This window comes from Equus quagga, chromosome 8 (genome assembly GCF_021613505.1).
Source record: "Equus quagga isolate Etosha38 chromosome 8, UCLA_HA_Equagga_1.0, whole genome shotgun sequence".
In the NCBI taxonomy this organism is placed as follows: domain Eukaryota; kingdom Metazoa; phylum Chordata; class Mammalia; order Perissodactyla; family Equidae; genus Equus; species Equus quagga.
Window position 1 is genome coordinate 96,473,344 of NC_060274.1, and position 24,619 is coordinate 96,497,962.

Genomic DNA, 24,619 nt, shown 5'->3' on the forward strand with positions numbered 1-24,619 from the left:
TGAATCATAAACATAAAGTAACCCATAGGAGAGCAAATTATTAGAAGTACACGAATTAGCTTTGAGGACAGCCATTCATATTAGTTATTTATTGTCAATAAAGATATGCTTTTTATATAAGGAAGAAAGAATAAATTTTACAACAATTTCTGACGATATTTTCCCTGCCCCCCCCCCCCAAACCAAATAAATTAGGATAGCTGTATAGGCAAGAGTATAGAATTGTTTATTATAACAAAAACAGAAGCAATCTAAATGCTCATCAACAGTGAATGATAATTGGCAGCCTTTTTTAAAAAAAGTAATACTTCTATTACATATTACAGTTGTCCAGTAAAAAAAGCAAGATTAGAGACTGACCTTGTGGCCTAGTGGTTAAGTTTGGTTTGCTCTGCTTTGATGACCTGGGTTCAGTTCCTAAGTGTGGACCTAGACCACTCGTCAATGGCCATGTTGTGGTGGTGACCAGTATACAAAATAGAGGAAGGCTGGCATGCATGTTAGCTCAGGGCAACTCTTCCTCCAGCAAAACGAGGAAGATTGGCAACAAGTGTCAGCTCAGGGTAAATCTTCCTCCACACACACAAAAAAGACAAGGTTATATTTTAGAAAAAAAATTGTATATGTGTGTTCTTGTGAATGTATATTACAGAGATGTTTGTGCAACTGCCAGCTGTTTAAATCTAAGAAGAAGGGAAAAGTATGACTCAGATTCTTAATGGTCTTTATCTCTGGGGGACAAAAGGGTAAATTTAGATGTACAGAGGCATTTCTTTATGTATAATTATTTTTTTAATGGGAGTATGAAGAGGAGCTTTTTTGCATTTTTTATTTCTGAGATTTTTTTTTTTTTTTTTTTTTTTTTTTTAGAACAAGCCAAGGAGACTCAGGATGTAGGACTGGCATTATTTAACATTTTAGTTTAGCTTTGATTGTGTCCTATAAAAGACACACTATGGGAATCAAACTTAAGAAAGAAAAGCTAACTATAGTCTAGTAGGAGGCCGACAGAGCTTCTAAACTAATGGGCTCCTTGAAATCAGTGCCTTTGTAATTGTTACTTGTAGTGTCTCACTGGACAGAAACAGACCTCAGAGTTAAGTATGTCGTTATTGAAGACAGATTGAAGTAACTGACTACCCAGAGGTTTATCAGTTAAAGATCAGTTCGGTGGAAATTTTGGATATATTAAAGTCAAGTAATTCTGTTGTTAAAAAAAATAGACAGTTTATATTTGTAAATACATGTTGAAAAAAGGAATTGGTGTAAGTCTTTAAATTATCTTCTAATTGTACAAATGCCCTCTGTATATACCATATTTACTCTTTGAAAGGTAATATTTTAAACTTATGAAATGTTTTATCCCCTAATCTCAAGTTCCTTCTACACCTCTCTTTGATATATGATGTATGAATGCCAGGAATCTAACAATAAAATTACAAATTTCTCCTGTAACTTGTTGAATGAGACCTGCCTTTGCATCTTTTCTTCCTGTGAAGTCCTTGAGTGGCACTAAACTCCATGTGAAATCTCTTTGTTATATCTTTATTAAATTGTCACCAATTGTTATTTAAATAATTGGAATACAGATCTCAGCAAAACACAACCTTATCAAATACTTTATGATAAATAGTAAAAATAAGTCTCTTAAGGATTAAAAATAATTTGTAAACTGTAAAAAGTATACATTTGAATTATAATTTGGTTTTATAATTAATATAAAATATTTATACTACCTGAACCTGTAATAATATCCTATTATAATGTGTTTTTGAATTCCCTTACTTGACGTAGTCTCAGGCTAAAGTGATAGGAATATGGTTAAAATAGGAAAAGACGTCATAGTGATCAAATATAAAGAGGATCTTTCAATATGTATAGATAACTATAGAATTAAAGAGCATGTCAGTAATAATAGCTAAGATTAAGCATGAAGATGAAGCCCTATGTATAAATGTTAATATTCTTGACTCTGTGTCAAGAAATATGTGAATTGGTCACTGGATTGGCTGTGGAAGAAAATTTGTCACCTACTCAGGCTAGGAAGGCTTTGTTCATTTTCTCCAAGGAATAACGTTACTTTCTTATAAAATGTCAAATATTCTTAACTAGAATAAGTGCATCAAGTCCTTTTCTGACATTTTCAACAGTCACATATCGTATGTGCAACAAATGACAACTCTGTATTAACTAACAGAAAGGCATACCCACCTCCTAAATTGCCAGCCGACTTTGATTAGTCCCAGTGAAGTTCACCCAGTTGTTTACTATCTCTGCCTATATGTGTAGACATGTAAGTGTGTGTGTTGGGGGGAGTGGGGAATCTTAGAGAATAATTGGGAATGATGAAGGTAAAATTTAATGAACTGAATATGGACACATGAAACTTTTACTGTTATTTAAATAATTTAGTAGGCAAAGTTATTTATTTTTCCCTTCTAGAAGAGTAAAATTTGTTACATTAATCTAAGCATAATTTAATTTTTTCTTCCATCATGGAATGGGTTTATAATTATGTAACAAACTGTGGTGATTTGGACGATCAGTACCAAATTGCTGTTATGTAGGGTTCTATCACTATTTTTCAGGTGGGAGGATTGCTCTTAATGTTGTTTAAAGATACAACTATATAAAATAGAATTTATGTCTTGATTTATAATTTTTCATCTGTTGGTATATCTTGGTACATTGAAGGGTGATTGAAAATTACTGCTTCACACATCAGTATTTTTCACATATTTTTTCTGTCTTTTCTGAGCAACTCCTCTTTATTTTCTTTCTCCTAACTCCAAATACTGCTACTCTAGAAGAAAGAATTGAGACTCTAACATAACCTTTAAAATATGGGTGAGTTGAGTGAAGTTCATTGTCCAGTTCATAACTCTGTTGATGCTGTTTCCTAGAGTTTTATGGTTTGTGAAACGAGTCAGGACTGAGTTTAAAAGAGGTGGTGATGTTGGCTCTTCTTCTACAGCTGAAAATATAGAAGTATCAATGGTAAATCTTAGCCTGGAAGGAAAAACGTTACATTATTGAAAACCGTCAGAAGTCTTCTGTCCCTGATGTCTCTGAAATAACTATTAAAAGATCAGGATCAGTGCAGGTTGGAAGAACTGAAGAATTTGTGGAAGATAGATTTCATGAAGAAACACAATCAGGGTACTGAAGATTCCTTTCTACCAAAAGCCAAAAGTCTGCAAACCAGTTTTGGAAAAAACAAAATAGGGTCTCTTCTCAGAGGAATAGTAACCTTTCCAAATAAAAACCTGCCAGTGAGTCCATGCCTCTAGTTATTTGGAGAGAGAATAATGGTAACAATAATAAAAGGTTTTAGGGTAATCCCCAAAGCACCCTTCTCCTAGAAGAGATTATTCATTTGATGAGTTGTTTACCAATTAGTAACTTCCATTTTAGTTTAGTTTAGAAAGAGAGGAATTTTGGGCTGGCCCCGTGGCCGAGTGGTTAGGTTCGCGCGCTCCGCTGCAGGCAGCCCAGTGTTTCGTTGGTTCGAGTCCTGGGCGCGGACATGGCACCGCTCATCGGACCACGCTGGGGCAGCGTCCCACATGCCACAACTAGAGGAACCCACAACGAAGAATATACAACTATGTACCGGGGGGCTTTGGGGAGAAAAAGGAAATAATAAAATCTTTAAAAAAAAAAAAAAAGAAAGAGGAATTTTTAGAACCAAAGAGTTTAATAAGTCACATCTACTTTTACCTTTTTCCTACTGCTAAAATTTTCCTCATTTTATTTTTTCAGTGACTGTAATTAAGTTCTCCTCAGGCTTCTGTGATTAGAGGTTGTTTTCACCATTCAAAAAACAAACAGCTGCACTTATGCTTGTGTGAATAAAAGTTTTCTCAAGCTTTTTCTCCCTTCTTTCATTAAATCCATTTTGTGTGAAATTTTAAGTATTGTGCTACAGTATATCATAAAGGATATGCAAAAGCATTTGATTCAGGATAATTATTTAAGAACTAGTTTTTAGAGTCATCAGTATTTTTAAATCTTGCATTATAGTTTAGTTTTCTCACTTTTTGGTAAAAATTTTAAACTGAAATACCTTGGATTGTGTGTGCGCTAAAATGAAATGTGCTGTAGACACACCCTGAGTCATTAAAATTAATAGATAGGAATCGATTCATGGCTCATGTTCTAATCCTGGCTTAACATTGTGTCTATTAATGTTTGAACAGTACACACCTCTCCTTAAAATGTAATTCTGTATTTGTATGGAATAAATCTGGAAAGTAAGGGAATACCTCCCTAATTTACACCTCTCACGGAAAAAAAGCTGTTTTTCAATAAAATGGCAGTAACAGAATGAATTATAAGAAATAGAGCAGGGATCATTTGTAGTGCAGATTTTCATATTTATGCATGATTATTATGGTTTTATAAATTTAACATAGTTTTCAAAGCTGATTTTGAAATTTAAACAAATAGTGTAACTCTTTCCAAATCTAACATTTTAATGTTGGTACTTAGTTCTTCTCAAGTTAATGCAAAAAGTATCTATGTTCTTTGACTGAAATAAAAAGAATAACTATGAAGAAACTGGGTTCAATTTTTAGACGTAAGTTTTATTTGGGTTGGAGTTGATATTTACATTCCATCTCAATTTTTCCCCTCCATAACTACTGATTTTTGTTATTAGAATAATGAATTTAGTCCATTTCTGAAGTACCCTTTTTTATTTTTAAAAATTGAAATTGATTTTAAATGTGTAAGGTTTTATGAACTAGAAAAAACAATTAGCAGATTTTTAATAAAGGGAGTCTGTGTGTTTGTGTATGTATATACAGAAATACAAGTACTGACTTTATACATGTTTATCTTTGAAGATTTAAAAGGTGTTCCTAATTTTTTACACAAAGGCATGAATACGGATGTGGTTGCAAAATACTGGGTGATGAAATATATTGCCATTCTCTGCTTTTCTGCAAACTCTTTATTTTTATAGTGGCTGTATGCTCAGACTTTGAGAATATAAGAAGTGAAGTACCCTGAAAAGTATCACATGATGGCACTGTTTCCATTTCCACATCCAATATTATGAAATAAAGCTATAATAAACTGGTATTAAGAATGGGGTATAATGCCAATGTATTTTGTATAATTTATGTAAAATAAAAATCTAACCACTAAGGTTATTAATACAGATACTAAAGCGGAGTTAGATTTTCCACAAAGTATTTTGTAAAAGTTTGTATATTTATCATGTCTACAATTTAGATCACAAAGAAACAATTTATCTAGAATGCTAGATATTTCAATAGAACAGAAAGCAGTTTCATTAAATACTTGAGTTGCTTTATGAATTATTTTTTATAAATAGCATATTTTCTATTTCAGTTTTATTTTGGAAGAATAATCCTGTATCACACACAAGATTTAACTGTGGTAGCTATGACCATTCACTCAGAAATATGCAAAGAAAGTGTAGAAATAAAGCTAATACAAAGAAAGTACATGGATCAAAGGTTGAAGGGATCAAGCATAATTTTAAAGTGAACAAAATTCAAGTGTGGTCAACCTGAATGTTTAAATGGTTCATTAATCTGAGGAAAGTAGATGTTAAATGGTGTGTAATTTCAAATACCATAGTTTATTATGGTAAACAGTCTCTCCTAAATAACAAGAATGACAAAAATGGTATCAAGTGATTATCATCTCAAGTATGAAAGTACAATAATTTTCCATTCACAACAGAGAAGAAAAAGATTGATCAAAACATGATGTGATATATATTGAAGTATAACTTATGTGGATGTGTATATTTAAAGATTAACCAAGCATTGATATTTCAGTGGCATGAGTGTGGTGAAAAAATACAAAGCTGTAGGGAGATGAACTGATGCTTCCTAGTGATGATGAAGCTAATGGCCAGAAATTAGAAGTGCAGCAAGTGAGTGCTTTGAGAATATTTTAAAATATTGTCAGTTTTGTTTGTTTTCATCTGACAGAAAAAACAGAGCTTGCACAATGTTCCTTTTAGTTTATCTCTGAACTTGACTCAGGGAAAATCTATGTGTAGGAGGTTTTCCTACTGTCATTCTTTTAAAAATGAATATCTAAAATCATCATGCATATAAACACACTACAAATATTTGTCTTCATAAAATGCCATAAGTCTTATACATACTGTGCATAAACCTTAAACCTTTAATCATAAAAGAAACAAATACCTCCAACAAAAATGTGTGTGGAAGATAGCTAAGTGCTCTGATATCATTTTGAATGGTTTTTCACTTCCAACTTTACACAAATAGTTGCATTCTTATTATGGAGATACGAAGTGTCTTATCTTAGTAATCCGTCTTGAAACAAGTCTCTCTTACCTTATAGTTTCAAGGATACATTGGTGTCCTATCACCTCTTTTGTGAAAGTGACAGTTTGCGTAATATTTTTCACCAAAGGAGAAAAATTTAAATTGTGACATAGAGGAAATTGTTGAAAAATTTCTTAATGATATACTGATAAAAAGTATTCATAAATCTTTACTGTAAAAGAGAAAATATCCACTGCAAGAATCTGTTCATTTGTCTTATATGCGAAGAGGGAGAAAAGAACCCCAGCATACTGAAATAGGAGATTTCCATGTTCACTGTATTTCACCATGCAAATTACTTGCAATTTCCAAATGCCAGTGTTACTTTTCAGGACAAATTTCACACAAAAGGAATTCAGTGATTATTCATCCAGTTTAATTAATTCAATTAAATAAGTCTGATGCTGTCAGGTGTTCTTTTAATAATTGAATCAACATGCAGATACATAATAAGCATAAAAGCGTTTCTATGGCTGCAGTTAATTTAGATCCAAAAGAATCTGCTGTTCCTCTGCATTTGATATAGATTATTCTATAATATTTCAGTAATGGGTTGCACAAAGGCTGGCTTTTAATTCTTTGCTTTCTCGAATGTCTTTATATATAATGGTTTAAAACAGAAGGTGTTCAAGAGAGGGTGACCTTTTTTCCATTACCATGGTTCCTGTCATTAATGCATTATAATTTTCTTTAGAAGTCTGGAAAAATGTGTATGTGTGCAGTACGTAGCAGGTATGAATCAAAGCGTGTTAGTGAAAGTTTGGAATTGTGTTATTACTTTTAAAAAGAAAAGATTCATAGGACTCCTTTTATTGTTCTCAATATGTATTTATTTTTCTTACTATGAGCAATTAAACTGTTTTTACGTATTATTCTCACGAGACTTAAAAATTTGGGTTTTCATATTATAACAGTAGTCATCTTACTGATATTCCAAAAACATGTATTATAACTAAAATAAAAAAGGAAGTGGTTCTTGATTTTGGTTTTTGCATAGTGGTAACCTCATATACAACATAAAATTATAAAAGGATATTAATCATATATAAAGATAAAAGATTGGGGTAAATGATTTACTTCGAGTTCTCAGCAGTGCTTGATGTCATAATTATTGTAAATATTAATTGCTGTGCTAAAAATGTAAGCAAGCCCATTTTGTATTAGATGAAAAATGAAAATAGACTGTGTACTGGTAAATAGATAATCATACAAAAGTAATTGGGGTTTTAAAACCCCAATCTATTCTGCCAGCATGAGCTCGTTTGCATGTTAATCACAAGAGTGATTTCCTACTTCACAAGGAAGTCCACACTCTTTCATAACCACTTTTAATTGCATTTAAAATGATTCAGGTTTGTAACATTAGAAATGAAGGCGTATCTGTGTCAAATTAATAAAAATGTCCCTGAAAATCTTTATAGACTATAAATACTCAAATATTTTAAGGACTTCTATTTTTAATTGGAATATGTAGAGGCCCATTACATATTTTGAGTGTTATTAATAATAGCATAGCTATGGTATAATGTGCCAATTTTAAAAGATCACATAAAAATAGAGTGTTTTATTATATTTTCAATTATGTGGAAATTTTTCTAATTTTAATATGCAAATACTTATGCTGAAACTTAATTTTAAAATTTTACAATAAAATATGCGTTTACAGTGAAAGAATGTACCACTGAAATTTTGTAGATTACTTTTTTTATAAATTCTCATGGCAAATGACTTCATCGTTCAATCTTCCTTAGGTGCACACATTCTGAATATTAAATTTTTACTAGCAGTAAGTTTTTCAATAACAACATTTAATCCTGAAAGTTATTAACTATTTTCAGCTGTGAGTATTATTTTAGTATTAACTAAAAATCATTTTATTACTAACAGTAAATATTAAAACTATTATTTAAAAACTATTATGGAATAAGAAAATGTGTCAAACCAAAAAATATTTCTTCATTTTTAATAATTGTGAGTGTCGTCTGTTTCCAGGACCAATGTAAATGATATTTTAGTGTTCACATCATGAAATCTCTGTGACGTACTCAGCATTATACAATAAATAAATGTCAGAGTTGAGGCAAAATCATTGATTTGCAGAACATATGAAAGGACTGCTGTTGGTAAATTCACCAAGATTACAGTCTTATCAATTATAAAGATGCAAAAACTAAAATCTAGTCAGAATGTTTACACACATACATATATTTATATACTTATTTGATGAAAAGTTTGATGGTTAAAGAAAAAGCACTCACAATTTAAAAGAGAGTGTATTTGCTTTCATCACCAGGTGTTCTTTCTAATATAAATGACCAAGATGATGTTTCCATAACATAGCTTGAGGTGCTCTGGAGATTAAAACTACCAAAACAGATCTATTAAATTTTTCATGGAGAGGGTCCACAAGGGATAATAAGCCAATATTTCTTGTCCCATATTCCAGATGTTTTATGTAATTCTGCATCTTTCTAAACTAAATCGTAGCTTTTCCAGAAAAAAACGTACTATAGAGACTGAGATGAAAGGCAAGAGCTGTTGAAATGTTAATTTTACTATCTGCTGTTGAGGTCTGCTACCTTTTTGCATTTTTTTCTTACTCCCAGTAGCTCAGTTCTGTTTTATGAATGTTGTGGTATTTCAGTTATTTGAAGTTTGGAAACTAGGAGCATGACTTTGACTTAACAAAACAGCGTGTCGCATGGTCTATGACAATGTGATAGGTGAACTTTATCTTAATGTTCCCTCTTTTACCTTTAGTGTATTAAGAATGATTTAAATATTTTTGTAGTCTTCAGAAACATAATAATGAACATAGTTTTTTTTCTTTTTTGAGGTTTTAAAATTATAGACAATTAAGGAAGAATGTAATTGATGAAAATTACCCTGTTTCTTTCATGTGTTGAGTTTTTTTTCTAGGTTTGGTTTGTTGCTACGATCCCCCATCATGAGTCCGATGCAGAACGTTTTCTGAAGCATTACTTTCTTTCAGGATTAGCTGGGTGAGTGTTAGCAAGTTGTAACCCTTCTAAGATGATAGGCCTGGGAGAGATTTCTTGATTCTTCTGTAGCAAATTCTTGCTTCGCTATAGTCATGTATAACTTTTTAAGTCATATATTCCTTTTTATGAGTACATAACTGTTTGTGAGACGGTGTTCATTTACACATCTTTGTGTAAAAAGAGTTCCTGTTTTTGTTTTTTTGAATGTTTTGCTCTTTAATGTACTCAGAGTAAGATGCTGTTTTGTTTATGGTTACCTAGAATTCAAGCTGATTAATACAAACCTCCTTTACAAGATGGGGATTCTTACACTATTTTATATTTTATGTAGTAATTGAATATAATTGAGTTTATGTTTCAGAAATAGTTGGTTTCTGCCTCGAATCCACAGCCTTAATTTTTTTTTCCAGCAGGTTTTTCACAATAAAAAAAGCAATCACCTTGGGCATCTGAATCTAAATAGCAACTGGTAGTGTCTAGTCTGTCTAGTCAATTCAGTCAAAAAACTCTAGCAATTGCTCCTTCATTCCCAATACTATTTAAATAAAACCATTTAAACCCAATGATTTCATTAAAGAAATACTAGTAAAGCAATCTTTTTATTTGTGTTAGGGCTATTAGAAGAAACTACACGATGATGGTTTCTTCTGATCCCACAAAACCATTTTATGTAATTGCTTGGTTTCACTTGAATTTGTGAAGATGGTGATTCAATAAGTTGGGGACTGAGTAGCATGTATTATGATGGTGTCTGTGTGTTGCTACATTATCTGGAAAAAGTGTGACTTATAGTCAATTCACTACATGTATAGACACATGAAGGAACACATAGAAAAGAATAGCCCTTGTATTGGGGTGTGAAAAAACGTGCCAAAACGGATGACACAAATATTTTCTTTGATTACTTTCTATATCACCCAATTGAATGCTTATCATATGTGTAGTTTAACTTTGGACCTCAAATTCAGATCTATACATTTTTGATTCAAATTTGCTATCTGGGTTCTCATTAACAAACTTTTGTGGAAAATGATTCTTCCAAGTGCCTCACATGTCTTTGTACGGATAAAACTTAAAGGCGCCTCTTAACCACAGGTGATTCTGAAGTTGGTGGCATTTGTTGATATTACTTCTTGAAGTTTACAGTTTAAACGTTGATTTTTGTCACGTTAATTTTGTAATTAAAATGTTGCTCCTTTGTGTTAGCACCCTCACTGTTGCAACACCACCCAACAGAATTAAATGCCTGCAAATTTAACTTTCTCTTATAAATATCATTGAAATCATATGAGGTTCAAGGATCTCTTAGACATTTCTGTTTTTGGATAAATTATCTCCTTTCATAAAATATTTGAATTTTAATTAACGCCCAAACTTAACATCGAAACTATCCTTAAAGTTAAGCTAAGTGCTTCATGTACTATAGTTAAAACTTCTGTCTTTTAAAAAAATTTCTCATGGTTGAGAAAATAAATTATATCTTCGCTTATTTTTAGCTTATTTATCTGGAAATCACAAACAATTATTTAACATTGAACAATCACATCCAACACCTTATGAATGACACCATTTTGTTATGGATCTATCTTTATTTTTCTTCTTAAAATCAAGTAAAGTTGAAATCCTTAGAATTTACGTATATTTTTTAGTAGCAGCCAAGACATTAATTGGCAAGGATGATGTTGAAAATTAGAACATGATATAAAATATGCCTAAACTCATTTTTTCCCAGCTCAAAAAGACAGCTTCTTTATTTTACAGTGGCCTTCTAAAGGGTGAGTATTATCAAGAATAGTATTGAGTATGTAGCAAGGACATATACTTATGTTTGGGAACAAACTTAGGAATGATTGAGTAAATGTAGATAGATAGAAGATAAATAATATAAAGATAGATAGATGAATAGATATCTCCAGGATTGTTAAAAACAAAAATATCTAACAATGTATCTATGTGGATAATTTCCCTCCTATGAATATCACATATATTTAAAAATAATTGCTAAAAAAATCATGGTAGTCGGTGTTGATGTTGCCTAACAACTAATTATAGTAATCATAAATAATAGTGCATCTATCCATCAGTTAAATTCCATTTCTCTACTTGAGAGGAGGGCTTGTTTGCATTTTATTTTCCAGGTCTCACTTTTTCTTCCTAACTTGAAGAACTAAAGATAAATGTTCACTCCCTCGTTAGTTCACTAGACCATTTTTCAGGAATCTTTTCCCATTCTTCACCTTTATGGTTTATACTCTGACTGGATCAGCTGCCAGGCCAACGCTACATTTTATAGTCTGCTCATAAACTTACCCACCTGGCTGCAGTTTTGACTGCTCACAGGAATCACTGCCAAAGTCTCCTAGATTCTTATGACTAGTTTGGAAGCTGATTATCAGGAATTTAGAGTTCTATTTCTGTCCTGAGACTTGACCTCCTTTACGCTTCATTTTGCACCTTGATAAAATGGGTGACTAAGTCTTTTGAGACTACAGGATTCCATGCCAAAGGCTTTAGATAAGTGCAAGGTGGTGCTGCTCATTGATTCACAAAGTTTTGTAAGATGTTATTGCTATTACTTGTATAACTTAAAGAGGCGTCTTGAACTTGGAAACACTGACAAAAACTTCCATTTTGACTATTCCTTTTAGTCCCTGAAATTGAAATCAGTAAAGGCTTTCAATAGTTTTAAATGGAAATTATTATGCAAGCAATAGAGTCACCTAAATCTCCAAAGTTGCTTGCAATATTACGGTATTACACATGACAATATTTAAATAATAATCCTGAAGTACCTTAACATAAAATTTTGTTCAGTATAGTTTTAGGCATAGCCTATTATATGTTAATTCCTTGAAAACAGGCTTTCCTAATCATTGGATCTTTGCATATTTTACCTTATTATAACATTTATAAACACATTTACTTATAAAAAGTTTAGGAAAGACTTTAGATAAATACCTAGAAGTTAGATAAATACCTGAGAGAGTTAATTAAAAGGTCAAATGATACTCATTTTTAAAGCTTTGAATATCTATTGTTAACTGGTCTCAAAAATTTAGCCACTGGTACAGCTTGATTGATATGTGCATCTTGAACTTCTGTTTGTTTCACCTTAAAGTTATTTCCTGTCCACTCTATTTCTATCAAAAGTCAGTCCTCTCAACAGCCCCTTTTGTAACCGTATTCTTAGTTCATTTCCTCTATCCTAGCATTGAAGATAAACTTTAGGGAAATAAAAAAGAGTTTTCAGAGAAATGATTAATGATTATATGATAATGAACTATGCAATCACAATATTTTATTAATTTTAATTTCTGACATCTAACCAATTTAAGAAAAGTTAATTATATTCTTATACTCTTTAGAGAAGAAAATTTTCAGAAATATGAAAATGATTAAAATACTAACTGAATTTTGATGATAGAAATAATCTTAAAAATACCTTATCAGGCACTAACTTTTCTGTGCTTTTTTTCTTTATCATCCCTGTACCAGAATTTGGGGATTAGCAAGTATTTTTAAAGTATTGTCCATATGTACTCTCTTTGTGTAGTTGTTTGTGGCTTACCAAACACTCCCCCATAGTTATAACACAATTTATTCTCAGAAATTTTTGAGGGATTACTCTGTCTCCACCTTTTTCCTTGCCACCACCCTGTGTTATTAATGAAACTTTTTTTCAGATAAGCAAAGAAACTCGCTTAATTAACCCAGCTAACTAGGAGCAGAATTGTTAATAAAAATTCATTCATTCTTATTCCAAATTCAGTGCTCATTTATATATCTGTGTTACTGCTCATTTATATAGAATGGAAAGATAAAAAAAAGGAAAAAAAAAGAGGAGGGATAAAATGAGTAGGGGAAGAAAGGGAGGGAAAGATAATTAGACAGAGTTAGCACCAGAGTATTAAATGATCTACCCCCATAAGATTGTCTAATAAATGTTAAATAGAAAAGGAAACTGACAATAATTTATATTATGCCAAAATCTTTTTTGTGTGTATGTGAAGAAAATTGGCCCTGAGTTAACATCTGTTGTCAGTCTTCTTCATTTTGCTTGAGGAAGATTGTCCCTGACCTAACATCTGTGCCAATCTTCCTCTACTTTGTATGTGGGATGCTACCACAACATGACTTGATGAAATGTCTGTGCCCAGGATCCAAACCCATGAACCCCAGGCCACTGAAGTGGAGCACATGAACCCAACCTCTATGCCACTGGGCCGGCCCCTATGCCACCTTTTTAAAAAATATCTACCAGATATCTGCATGGCTGACTCGTTTACTTTCTTCACATATTTGCACTTATGGCATCTTAATGAGACTACTTACCATTTTATTTAAAAATGCAATAAACTCCTCCTTCCCTGGCTCTCTCCAACTTAGTCTGCTCTATCCATTGTATCTATCACTAAACATTTGACATAATTTGCTCATTTATTATCTTTGTTGTCTATCACTCCTGTCTAGAATGTAAGGCTCATAAGGGCAGGGGTTTTTCCATATATATTTTTTATTGTCTGTCTCTTCCTCTAGAATATAAGCCAGTGATGGCAGAAATTTTTGTGTGTTTTCATTCATTGATATAATCTAAGTGCCTAGAACATTACCTGGCATATGATTCTGAGTCAATATTTGTTTATCAAATTGAACTTCTGGAGTGCAGGGTGTAGTATCAATATAAAAGAACTGTAAGACATGGTAATTCCCTAAGATATTTACAAAATATTAGCAGCATGCTGCACCACTGATTTTTGGCTGCAGTTCTGCGATACTCTTGTGAATGTCTAAGTCCATGATGACGACAGGGGATGTGGGGTCATAGGGAAATCCTGCGTCCACTTAGAACACCTCATGACTGTCATAACTTTGGTCTGTCCTTTGTTGTGTGCAACATCAATTCACAAAGATATTAACATTAGCGTAGCGCCCCACAGCATGAAGAAAATCCATGATTCCCCATTGGATTCCAACATACTGATTGGAAAGCACAGTATGGTACAACTTTACTCTTCATTTGAGACATTACTATATTGTCTTAGTGCACTGTGCACTATTTCAATTAATCAGTGCTCCAAATGTAAGCTGGGGTTTAGTGCCAGGTGGCATGCCTGAGACACAAAGATTTTATGGATAGCAGATGTAGAGAAAAGTAAGGCTTTCTTGGATTTACTGTAGACGTATTTTCTTAAGAGATAAACATGCATTTTCTTAAGAGATACACAAACTATTTATTCTGTTAATCAATATTTAAGATAATGAAGTTGTTACCTAAATATAGCACTTCCAAATTCAAGTTGAATTCTTATGAACTGAATGCACACTGTTTACAATAGGGCTTAAAATAAAGGTAATCACTTGTTCAATTTCTTTTATATTGCCTTGTGTAAACAGAAATAACAGAATGATACTAAAACATAATTATACATAATCGAGTTGGCATACACAAATTCAAGCTTAGATGCACAAGCGTTTTCCTTTTTTATTGTGCATTCTTTTTTCACTACCATTTTCTTTTTATTCTGTAAAAATATACTCCATTTGTAAAAGGAGTGCATTTTAAGAGAATTGTATAAACAGGAAAATGGATTGGAAGTAGAAATATTTAAAATTGCTTTACTTTAGAATGAAGACAATTTGTTGTGACAAGAAATATAAAACAATTTTTTGTTTCTTTCAAAAGTAGGAATACTAAAAATACCATTTTTGCACCAGTTTTCACTTGAAAGAATCTGTTGCAATACTGTTGTTGAATTATGTAGTTTTCTTAAAATATTGCAATAAAGATAAACAATAGTAAAATTGGATGTGTCCCAAATAAGACATTATTTTAAAATTGTGTGGACCGATGACAGCTGATTTTATTAAGTAAGCAGATTCCATATGTAGTATTAGGCAAATCATTTTTTGATTTTGGTAGTTGTATATTACGGTGAATAATCATGTAATGTACCATTTTGTCTGAAGATATTTTCTGTTATTCTATACCCAACTTATGATTATTTAGTCTGCAAATGCTTAAACTAAAACTTCTTTCAAGGTAGTGGTTAACAGTTGTTTTCAAAGCAAATGCTAAGTCTGCGAAGGCATTCCTTCCTACTTTTTCTTTCTTTTCTGGCAGTAAGAACTTGATTTGTGTTCATGTTTCGAGTTCCTTTAGTGTTCCTAGTGTGGCTGTTGAAATCTATACTTCATATGATCTCATTGTACTGCCTGCATTTCATTAATGACTGATTCTGTCTAAGGCTTGGGGAGTGAAATATTTTTCATATGACACTACCCGAAATGAGTACAGTGCACCAGCTGCAAAAACCACAAGCCATCTGATTTTGTGGCTTTTGAGAGTGTGAAAAGTTCAATTGCTTAAAGAAAAGTTTATATCTGTATTATACCATATGGAACAGGGACTACTGTAGACTTAAGACAAATGTTGAAAATATTATATTCTCATCAGTAGCCTTGTTTAAAATAAAGATGAGTAATGTACTTATGTTGCATTTGACCAAGAATCACAATGTACCTTTTTAACATTTGGCTGCATAATTATAGTTTTTATAGTTATTATCACAAATACCAACTTGATCAAAGAAAGAGAAAAAAATGATCATGCATAGGTTTATAGTAAATTTCTAAGTGAATTTTAAGGTAACTTATGGTTGTATAGGGTTTCTATTATGAAATTTTAAACAGCTATAATGATGTAGAAAATCATAGAAGTTACAGGTATTAAACTTGTATTTGTTTAAAAATATTTTGATCTTTAGTAATTTTAAATCAGTTATTTTGCAGGTATGGTGACAGAAAACAAACTTATTTTAAAATAAATGAGAAGACTTATATATGCCCTAGGTCCTGATATAACTGTGACCTTCTTTTGATAACAACCATGCAAACAAAGTAATAATATTTTATAAAAGTTGATTATAGAAAATAACACTAAGATCTTCCTGACCTATAAATAATTTACATATCACAGAAATTATAGACTACTTTTGTTTTCTGGATGTATCTACTAGGCTTCCTTTGAAGAACAAAATATATGTATGTATGTGTACATATATACACACACAAATAGATATACATTTATATATTATTTTAATATATATTTTATTTTAATATATAAATGTTAAATATTTTGCTTAAATATTTATATATATATACATGCATATGCATATATATCTTGTCTATGATAGAAAAAGTGTAAGACATATTCACACTCATTCTTTGCATTTTATACTTTTGGTAGATATACACTGCCAATTTATTTCTAATTGATCAGCAGCTAGTGCTGTTGCCCCCATCAATTTTACACTGCAGCAACAATTCCAGCCTTGAAATTTGGTATTCAGACATTTAAGATTGTATCAAAAGGAAATCTTAGAAAATTTATCCAAATAACAGGCATTTATTTTTGGAAAATATCTGACAAACTTACATATGAGTATTTTGTACACTGAACAAGATACAAGGCCACTAACTTTGTCAGTTGCTGTAGTGCTGATTTAAAAAAAAACCACATGCGGGGAATTAAGTTAGCAGAAGAGATATATGAGTGATGCTGGGGTTGATTACATGGCGTAGGATAAGTGATTTGTCAGAAATTACAAGTTTATTAGACTAGAATCAGGACTTTCTTGATACCCAGTTCCTGTTTGGTTAATATAAGATATATAGTATATTTATGCACTTGATTTAAAAATCTTGCCAATTGAAAACATGAATTTTGAGAGAAAAATTGATGAAAAGCTATAATTTTAAAAACACTCTAAAACATAAAAACAATGAAAAAAACCTTGTGAATGGAAAAATGATTCAACTGAAAACCCTTAACCTTTTTAGATAACCTGATTATATAGAAACCTCCTTTACTATTTTCTTTTATTATTGTTTGCTTGATAATACAAGATTCTTAACATAACCATTCTATTAAATAATTATGTGGTTTATGACAGTTAAAATATGAGAACCTTATATCAAGAATTGTTAAGGATGTCTAATTGCTTTTAGCAATATTGGTAAATTAAAACCTTTAACAAGTGAAAGTTTAAAAATTAGATCACAATGGCAGAAGTGTAACTTTTTTATATAGTTGACATCTAAACTCACCATTCTTTGCCTTTTTCTTTTTTATTCTTTACTCCCTTTTCTGTACCTTCATTAATTGATTTATCTTTCTTTCCCATGCTTTTCTTCTCTTCCTTTTAAGGTTTCCTCCACCCTCTTTTCCTCTACTTTGTTCATATTTTTCTCCCCCAGGTGTTTAAAGCATGCTGCCTCATGATATTAAAAATTATGTTCTTGAACATTTCCATCTTCTGTTTTTCTTTTCCCTTTTCTCTCCTTTTTTACTTTCTTTCTCTAGTCATGCTTCTCATTCTCCATCTCTTTCATTCTGCTCCACTAGGAGCTTTAGTAAGTCAAAACTTTGTTGGAAATTTCTGACGTATCTGTTCTATAGCTTTATCTCAGCTGTTTCTGGTTCCTCTTGTAAAGCCTCATCTTATGAAAAGAATACTGGCCAGAATCCTGAAGACAGGGGGTTGGGTCCAGTTCTGGTCCTAGCTTTCTTATCTGTAAAATTAGGAGATCAAAATAGACCAGACTGGATTTCTTTTCAGCTCTAAAATTCTATGAAGTGTGCTTAGGTGTGTGGAGCCAGGAAGGCTGGAATTTTGACCTTTGGAAGAGAGAGGACTGCTTTTGCAGGGGGCACATCACATGACAGGTCTTTACCCTGCAGCAGAGACAGCCCCAAGTCAGAGAACAATTCAATCATCAGCCTGTGGGTATCCAATATTCGTCCCTTGTTTTCCCTGAGAGCCAAATGGGCCCAATGGGCTCATGATAGGACCCAAATCTTGTGGTAATATAAAGACCCAAATATAGTTCCCAGCTAGAATTTTAAGATGCTAATTGTGAACAATATGTTGAGATTCAATGATATAAATCATACAAGGTGGATCTAAAGTTCCAGAAAGACATATTTGCTCCTGCCTGAATAATGCATTTTACCATAAATTATTATTATAGAGGTAGATTTCAGACATTGGTCTTGTCTCAACAATATTTGTAGCTTTACTGTGTTTTTCTATATTCCTCAAAAGCATCTTAGACTAACTATAGACCTCAGGTGCAACTCAGAGATATTTGGAGCAAATGATAACTGACTTTTAATAACCAAGACATTTCACTAAAGTTCTTTTAGTGTATGAAAGTCTATTTTTTGATAGTAGGAATGTATAGGTTAAAGTAGTAAGATTCAAAGGGTAAAGCATTAACAATATTATGAGATAGAAACTATTGTCATTCCAAAGTGGTAAAGCAGATGAGGTTGGGAGGGGTTGAGTCACAAGCCAGTGAATGGTGGAGCAGGAAACCATCTAGAGCCTACATTCTTAACTCCTACTCTACCTTTCCATTAGAGATAACAAATAATTTCACATTTACCATTTATCCTGACTTCCTTTTTGGTACATATATTTTGAGTGTATGATATTTAAATATCATAAAACTGTTTCTAAGATTCTGTTATTTAAAGGACAATAGAATTTTACTTAAGATGTCTTTTGATTGTTTCATTTACAGAAAACAAGTGTTAATCTTTTTTGCCTTAGATCTTCACTCATGTATTAGTTAGTATGTTTTATAGTCAATTAAATATGAAAATAGGAGAAATAATAATTTATGGAGATGCATACTGGTATGGATGAGGTTTATTAATTAAGTCAATTAGTGTCTAGAATCCTAGGTTAATCCGATTTGTAACACTTATAGTGTTTCTGAATCATAAAATAATTGCATAATTATGAATTACACATTGATTAAAGTGATTTCAAAGGATGACCATAGTTGGACTTGTGGGGTGTCTCTTGAGGAAATGCTATGAAGCAGAATCTTCTGCTTATACGTAGAGAAAATTACTTTAAAATGTCACTAAGGATCTATGTAGCACTATATATCAAGAAATAAACAATGCCTGTCTAAAACTTAGCTGCACATAAATATATCTTGAATATGTAAAAGAATAAATGGTCATCACCACTAAAAATTAATGTGTTATATTTATGTTTTTGTTAAGCATCTTGTTGCTGATGCTTTTTTAAAATACTCTCGTTGAACATTCTCCTTGAATGAATCTGTCTCTGCCTCATTTAGTGTCATTTATAGTGTACTACTAATGCCACTCAGAATGAAGCTGGCTGTGGTCCCTTGGTTAAGCCCCTCTCATGTGAGTCCCAGCTACTGTTTCAGAAGCCCCTCAATATATAGTTGCCTCTAATTCCAGAGACCAGGGGCCGCTAAGAAGACAAAACATTTTTTTCACACTTTTTAACAGCTTTATTGAGAGATAACTGACATAAACTGCATATATTTAAAGTGTATCATTTGGTAAGTTTTGATATATGTATACTTTTTGTACAGATGTCAACACAGTCAAGATAATTAACGCATCTGGAAGCCCCCAAGTTTCTTCTTGTTTCTTTTCGTTCTCTGCCTCCCGCCCATCCCTGCCTCTACCCCTTCTGCAGGCAATGACTGATTTGCTTTATGTCGCTATAGATTAATTAGAATTTTTTAGAATTTTAAATAAATGGAAACATATCTTATATACTCTTTTTGGTCTGCTTTTATTCACTGAAGATTATTTTGAGATTCTCCATGTTGTGTTTATCAGTAGTTCATTTCTTTTTATTGCTGAGTGATATTTCATTGCACGCATTGCACACTTTATCCTTTCACTTGTTACTGAACATTTGGGCTGTTTCTAGCTTGTGACTCTTAAGCATCAGTCTGCTGTTGAGCATTCATGTACAAGTCTTCATGTGGACATAGATTTTCATTTCTCTTGGGTAAATACCCAGAAGTGGAATGGCTGGGTCATATGGCAGGTGTATATTTAACTTTTTAAGAAACTGCTAAGCTGTTTTCCAAAGTGGTTGTACAATTTTACATTCCCACCAGCATTGGATGAGAATTCCACTTGCTCTCATCCTTGCTTAAACTTGGTATGGTCAGTCTTTAATTTAAGCTATTTAAATAGGTGTGTAGTACTATTTCACTGTGGTTTTAATTTGCAATTTCTTAATGACTAATGATACTGAGCATCTTTTCATATGCTTATTTCCCTTCTTTATACCTTCTTTGGTGAAGTGCTCAAATATCTTGCCCATTTTTGAAGGAATTCATGGAAAGCAACAAAGACTTCTTGTATTGACAGATACATTTATTGTCTAAGGAGCTGGTATGGGTTATCCTGTCACAATTTACTTAATAGTGTTGAAAATACTCATAAAATTATTTCCATGCTTCTTTATATAGCATTTGAATAGCCAGTGGTCTATGTCTGTTGCAGTGAGATTTGATCAGTACAATAAACTTGTTTATTTGTAGCTGTAAAAGTAAACTATTCAAATAACGGGTAATTTACACCATTGTCATTTTCAAGAAATATATGGAATGCTCATGGTATGTTTGTTGTTGGTACATCATATCAGTTGAAAATTTCGTAGCTTTAGTATATATTAAATGTGAATATCTGGCAATAATATCTTTAAAAAGAAGAAGAATGTGAACCATAGAAATGATCTTTGACAGTAATGAGTAAAAGAATTCAATTGTATGGCAATAAATGGTAACTAGATTTATGGTGATAATCACTTTGTAGTGTATGCAAATATTGAATTGTAACGTTGTACACCTGAAAATTACACAGTTATATACCAGTTTTACCTCAATAAAAAGAAATTTACAAAGGCAAAAATAAAGAACAAAGCATTATGTGTCTATAATAAGTAGTAGTCTTTGAATAGTTCTTTAAAGATATTTGAAAATATTGGTTCTTGATAATTCAAATAAAACTATAACTTAATCCAAATTTAATTGCTTTTACTTTCTTAAGTGTTATCAAATATATTTTACTTTAAAGGTATTTTGTTTTATCAAATATATTTATTCTTCTCTATCATCATAAAAAGTACTATATAAAGTAATGATTAGTTTCCTCAAATATCACAATATAAAATATAAAATCCAGAATCAAGACAAATCATATTCTATATTATATTATCTTACAATATGTAAAAAATATTAATGGCACAGATGAGAGATTTCTGTACAAGTGTTTTTAATACCTTTTCCTTCATTGTTATGGAGATGCTTGAAATTAATGTCATAGTGAGATATATTAAATAGCAATATGGCAAAAAAAAAAACTCTATGTTTTTTGCTTTTTTGGTGAGGAAGATTGGCCCTGAGCTAACATCTGTTGCCAATCTTCCTCTTTTTTTTTTTTCTCCCCAAAGCCCCAGTACATAGTTATAATATCCTAGTTGTAAGTCATTTTAGTTGTGCTGTGTGGGATGCTGCCACAGCATAGCCTGACAAGTGATGTGTAGGTCTGTGCCCAGGATCCGAACCAACGAACCCTGGGCTGCCAGAGTGGAGTATGCGAACTTAACTACATGGCCACAGGGCCGGCCCCAAAACCCATGTTTTTAAAAAAAGTCGATCAAGTTATTTCATTGTAGCACTATGTTGCTGCAATATCAGATGTGGGAAGACATTGTATATTGTGCACTGATTAGGTGTCAGATGTTATTTCCATGTCTGAACTGGGTGAAATTTCAAGTACATTGAGTTAGAAGATTAGAAAGGACGTATTTGCTGCACTTGGAGCCTCAAGATCATAACACAGTTTCTGCTTCAGCCTTGTTTTAGAATTCTACTCTGAGATCAATCTAGAAGGCAGTGTCAGTAGCGTGGAACAGTGGTGTAAATTACTGTACCAGTTTGTTAGGGCTGCCATAACAAAGTGTCACAGGCTGGGTGGTTTAAACAACAGAATTTATTTTCTCACTGTTCTGGAGGCTGGGAGTCCGAGATTAAGTTATTGGCAGAGCTGATTCCTTCTGAGGACCTAGAGGGAAGGGTTTGTTCCAGGCCTGTCTCCTTGGCTTGTAGATGTCTGTCTTCTCCCTGTCCCATCATGTTGTCTTCCTTATGTATGTCTCCACATTTCCTCTTCATAAGGACACAGTCACATTGGATTAGGGCCCACCCTTATGACCTCATTCTAATGTAATTACCTCCCTAAAGATCCCGTCTCCAAACATAGTCACATTCTGAGGTACTAGGAGTACCTCACAACATGTGAATTTGGCAAGGAGGCAGGAGTGGGGAGTTGGGGGGACGACAACATAATTCAGCCCATGACAATTGCCCTTTATTCTAATAGTTATAAATTTATATTTACAGTGTTCTTGACAGCTTTTCAAACTGGAAGTCTCAAAGTCTAATTTGAATGACATAATATTCCTAAATCCTTCAGCCCAGGAGATCTGAGGGGAAGAATAGGTTTTGTTACTGTATCTGCAGTGAGGTCAGGCTTTGGAGAAATAACTGATCCCTATCACATGGACTAGGATTTCTTGAGACTCCATATCAGCTTCTTACCAACTGTCCATAAGACAGTCCTATAGCCCCACCAAAACCCCCACAGACCTCTTGCTATCCTGGCATGACAGAAATCTTATAGCAGCATTTTCGTTGCCAAAGACAAGTCTTTCTTGTCAAGATTGCTTTCTGAAGTCTTATTTCCTCACTCAAGTATAGAGATCTTCTTCTCCAGGGGTCCTGTCTTTCACAAACCTTTCTTTAGATGTCATCTCTTCTGTTGCCATTTGTTAACTTGTAGAGGAGCCTTTTCTTTATCAGAAGCTCTGTCCATCACAGAGTTTGGAGGCAGGTTTAATGTCATCCCAGGTTCCTAAGCCAGCTCTCACTTTTTTAACCATCACTCAATGAAAGATGATATTCACACACTTCAAGCACAACTCTGAACGTGCTAGCTATAATGTCAACCCCCTTTCCATTATGAAAGCATATTGGAATTTACCTGAGAGTGGTGTCATTATGGAATGAAACAATATTCAATACATTCTAGTTTCTTTTAAAAGTCATCTGAAAGCCTTGACACTTTCTCTAGTAACACTTAACTCCCTATAGACTTCACAAGTGATCAGACTATGTCTGAAACTTCCTTTTAAAGAGATAACTCCTTTTTATAAAACTTACTCCTCCTGTAAGGCTTAGGTCCATTCTACCCGTCCTCTCCACTGTCATCTACTAGTCTCTGGTCACTTCTGACATTCAGTGAGTAACTTGACACACAGTTCATCGTTTTTCTCCTCATTCCATCTCACCTTTACACTTGGTGATTTTTGAGTTTATGTGTATAACCAGTCTCACGTATAGCTTTATGGTCTCTCCAATAGCCTATGTGGACTTTATTTCTACTCTACTTGAGCACCCTACTCCTGTTGTCACATGCCTCCTGAACTTTATCATTATCTGAACTGCTTCACTCCTCAAATCTAAAAATCCAGTATTCCACTTTCTAACCATTACCATATCTGGTGAAATCTTTTACTTCCTTGCTTCCACAACATATTCACTGGTTGTGGATTTCTCCCAGCCTTTCTCTTTTTCTATATTAACTTTGACTCCCATTCTCATTCATCCTTTTGCTATCCCGGGTTGGCAAAATGCCAAGAGTGGTGAAGCGACACCTAACAAGACTGTGCTTTCTCCCTTTCCCCACACTCAGACTGTCCGGGGGAACAAATAAGCTTAAATTTCTCCCATCTTAAAAACAAAAGTCTCTCTGGATCCTGTAGATGGCATCTCGATTCTCTCTTATTCCCTTCAAATCCGAGTTTCTAGATGACATATTTCTCCCCTACTCCATGTCATATAAGTTTGTTAAAGAAGTTAATAGTCTCTGTGAACATCTGCTCAGTTGTTTTTAATCCATTAGTTTCAAAATCACATATACATGAAGAATGTATAAATGACCTTTCTAATAGTTTATTAAAAAATATGGGATATTTTGAAAAGGTATATGTCATGGTGAGAGTATAATCACAGCTTTGACGTATACATTTAATGGCAATTAAAATTAATTTCATATGTGTAAATAAATGAACATTGCTATTACTTTTCCTGTCACTGTTTGCAATCTTGAATTTTGCTCTTTGGGGAAATGAGTAAGTCATCCATTTATAATTATTTTATAATACAGACATATCTGTAACTAATATTCTGACTTTTGTTCTCTGTGTTTTAGAGTATTACAATGGTGAAAAAATACTCTTTTGTCATCAGAAGCAGCCCTCCTCCCCTTCGAGGATTTAGGGAAATAAAAATAATGGGCACTCTTTCAGGAACACGTCAGGCTACTGGGGAACTGAGCATCTAGCCTGACCTGTGTGGGCCCCTCTGTGG

At 32.8% G+C, this 24,619-nt stretch overlaps 1 protein-coding gene across 13 annotated transcripts in view; it reads left to right on the forward strand.

Moving 5' to 3' along the window:
* The window catches only part of FOXP2 (forkhead box P2), a 516,090-nt gene that overhangs the window by 189,322 nt on the left and 302,149 nt on the right, over nucleotides 1–24,619 (forward strand). Inside the window, exon 4 of one of the 13 annotated variants that reach the window (XM_046670381.1) lies at nucleotides 9,243–9,337. The exons of 11 other annotated variants lie outside the window; for them this stretch is intronic. The gene's annotated coding sequence lies outside the window, so the exon portion shown is untranslated. The remainder of the gene's footprint in view (nucleotides 1–9,242; nucleotides 9,338–24,619) is intronic. One more of the 13 variants, XM_046670380.1, reaches the window with a different exon arrangement.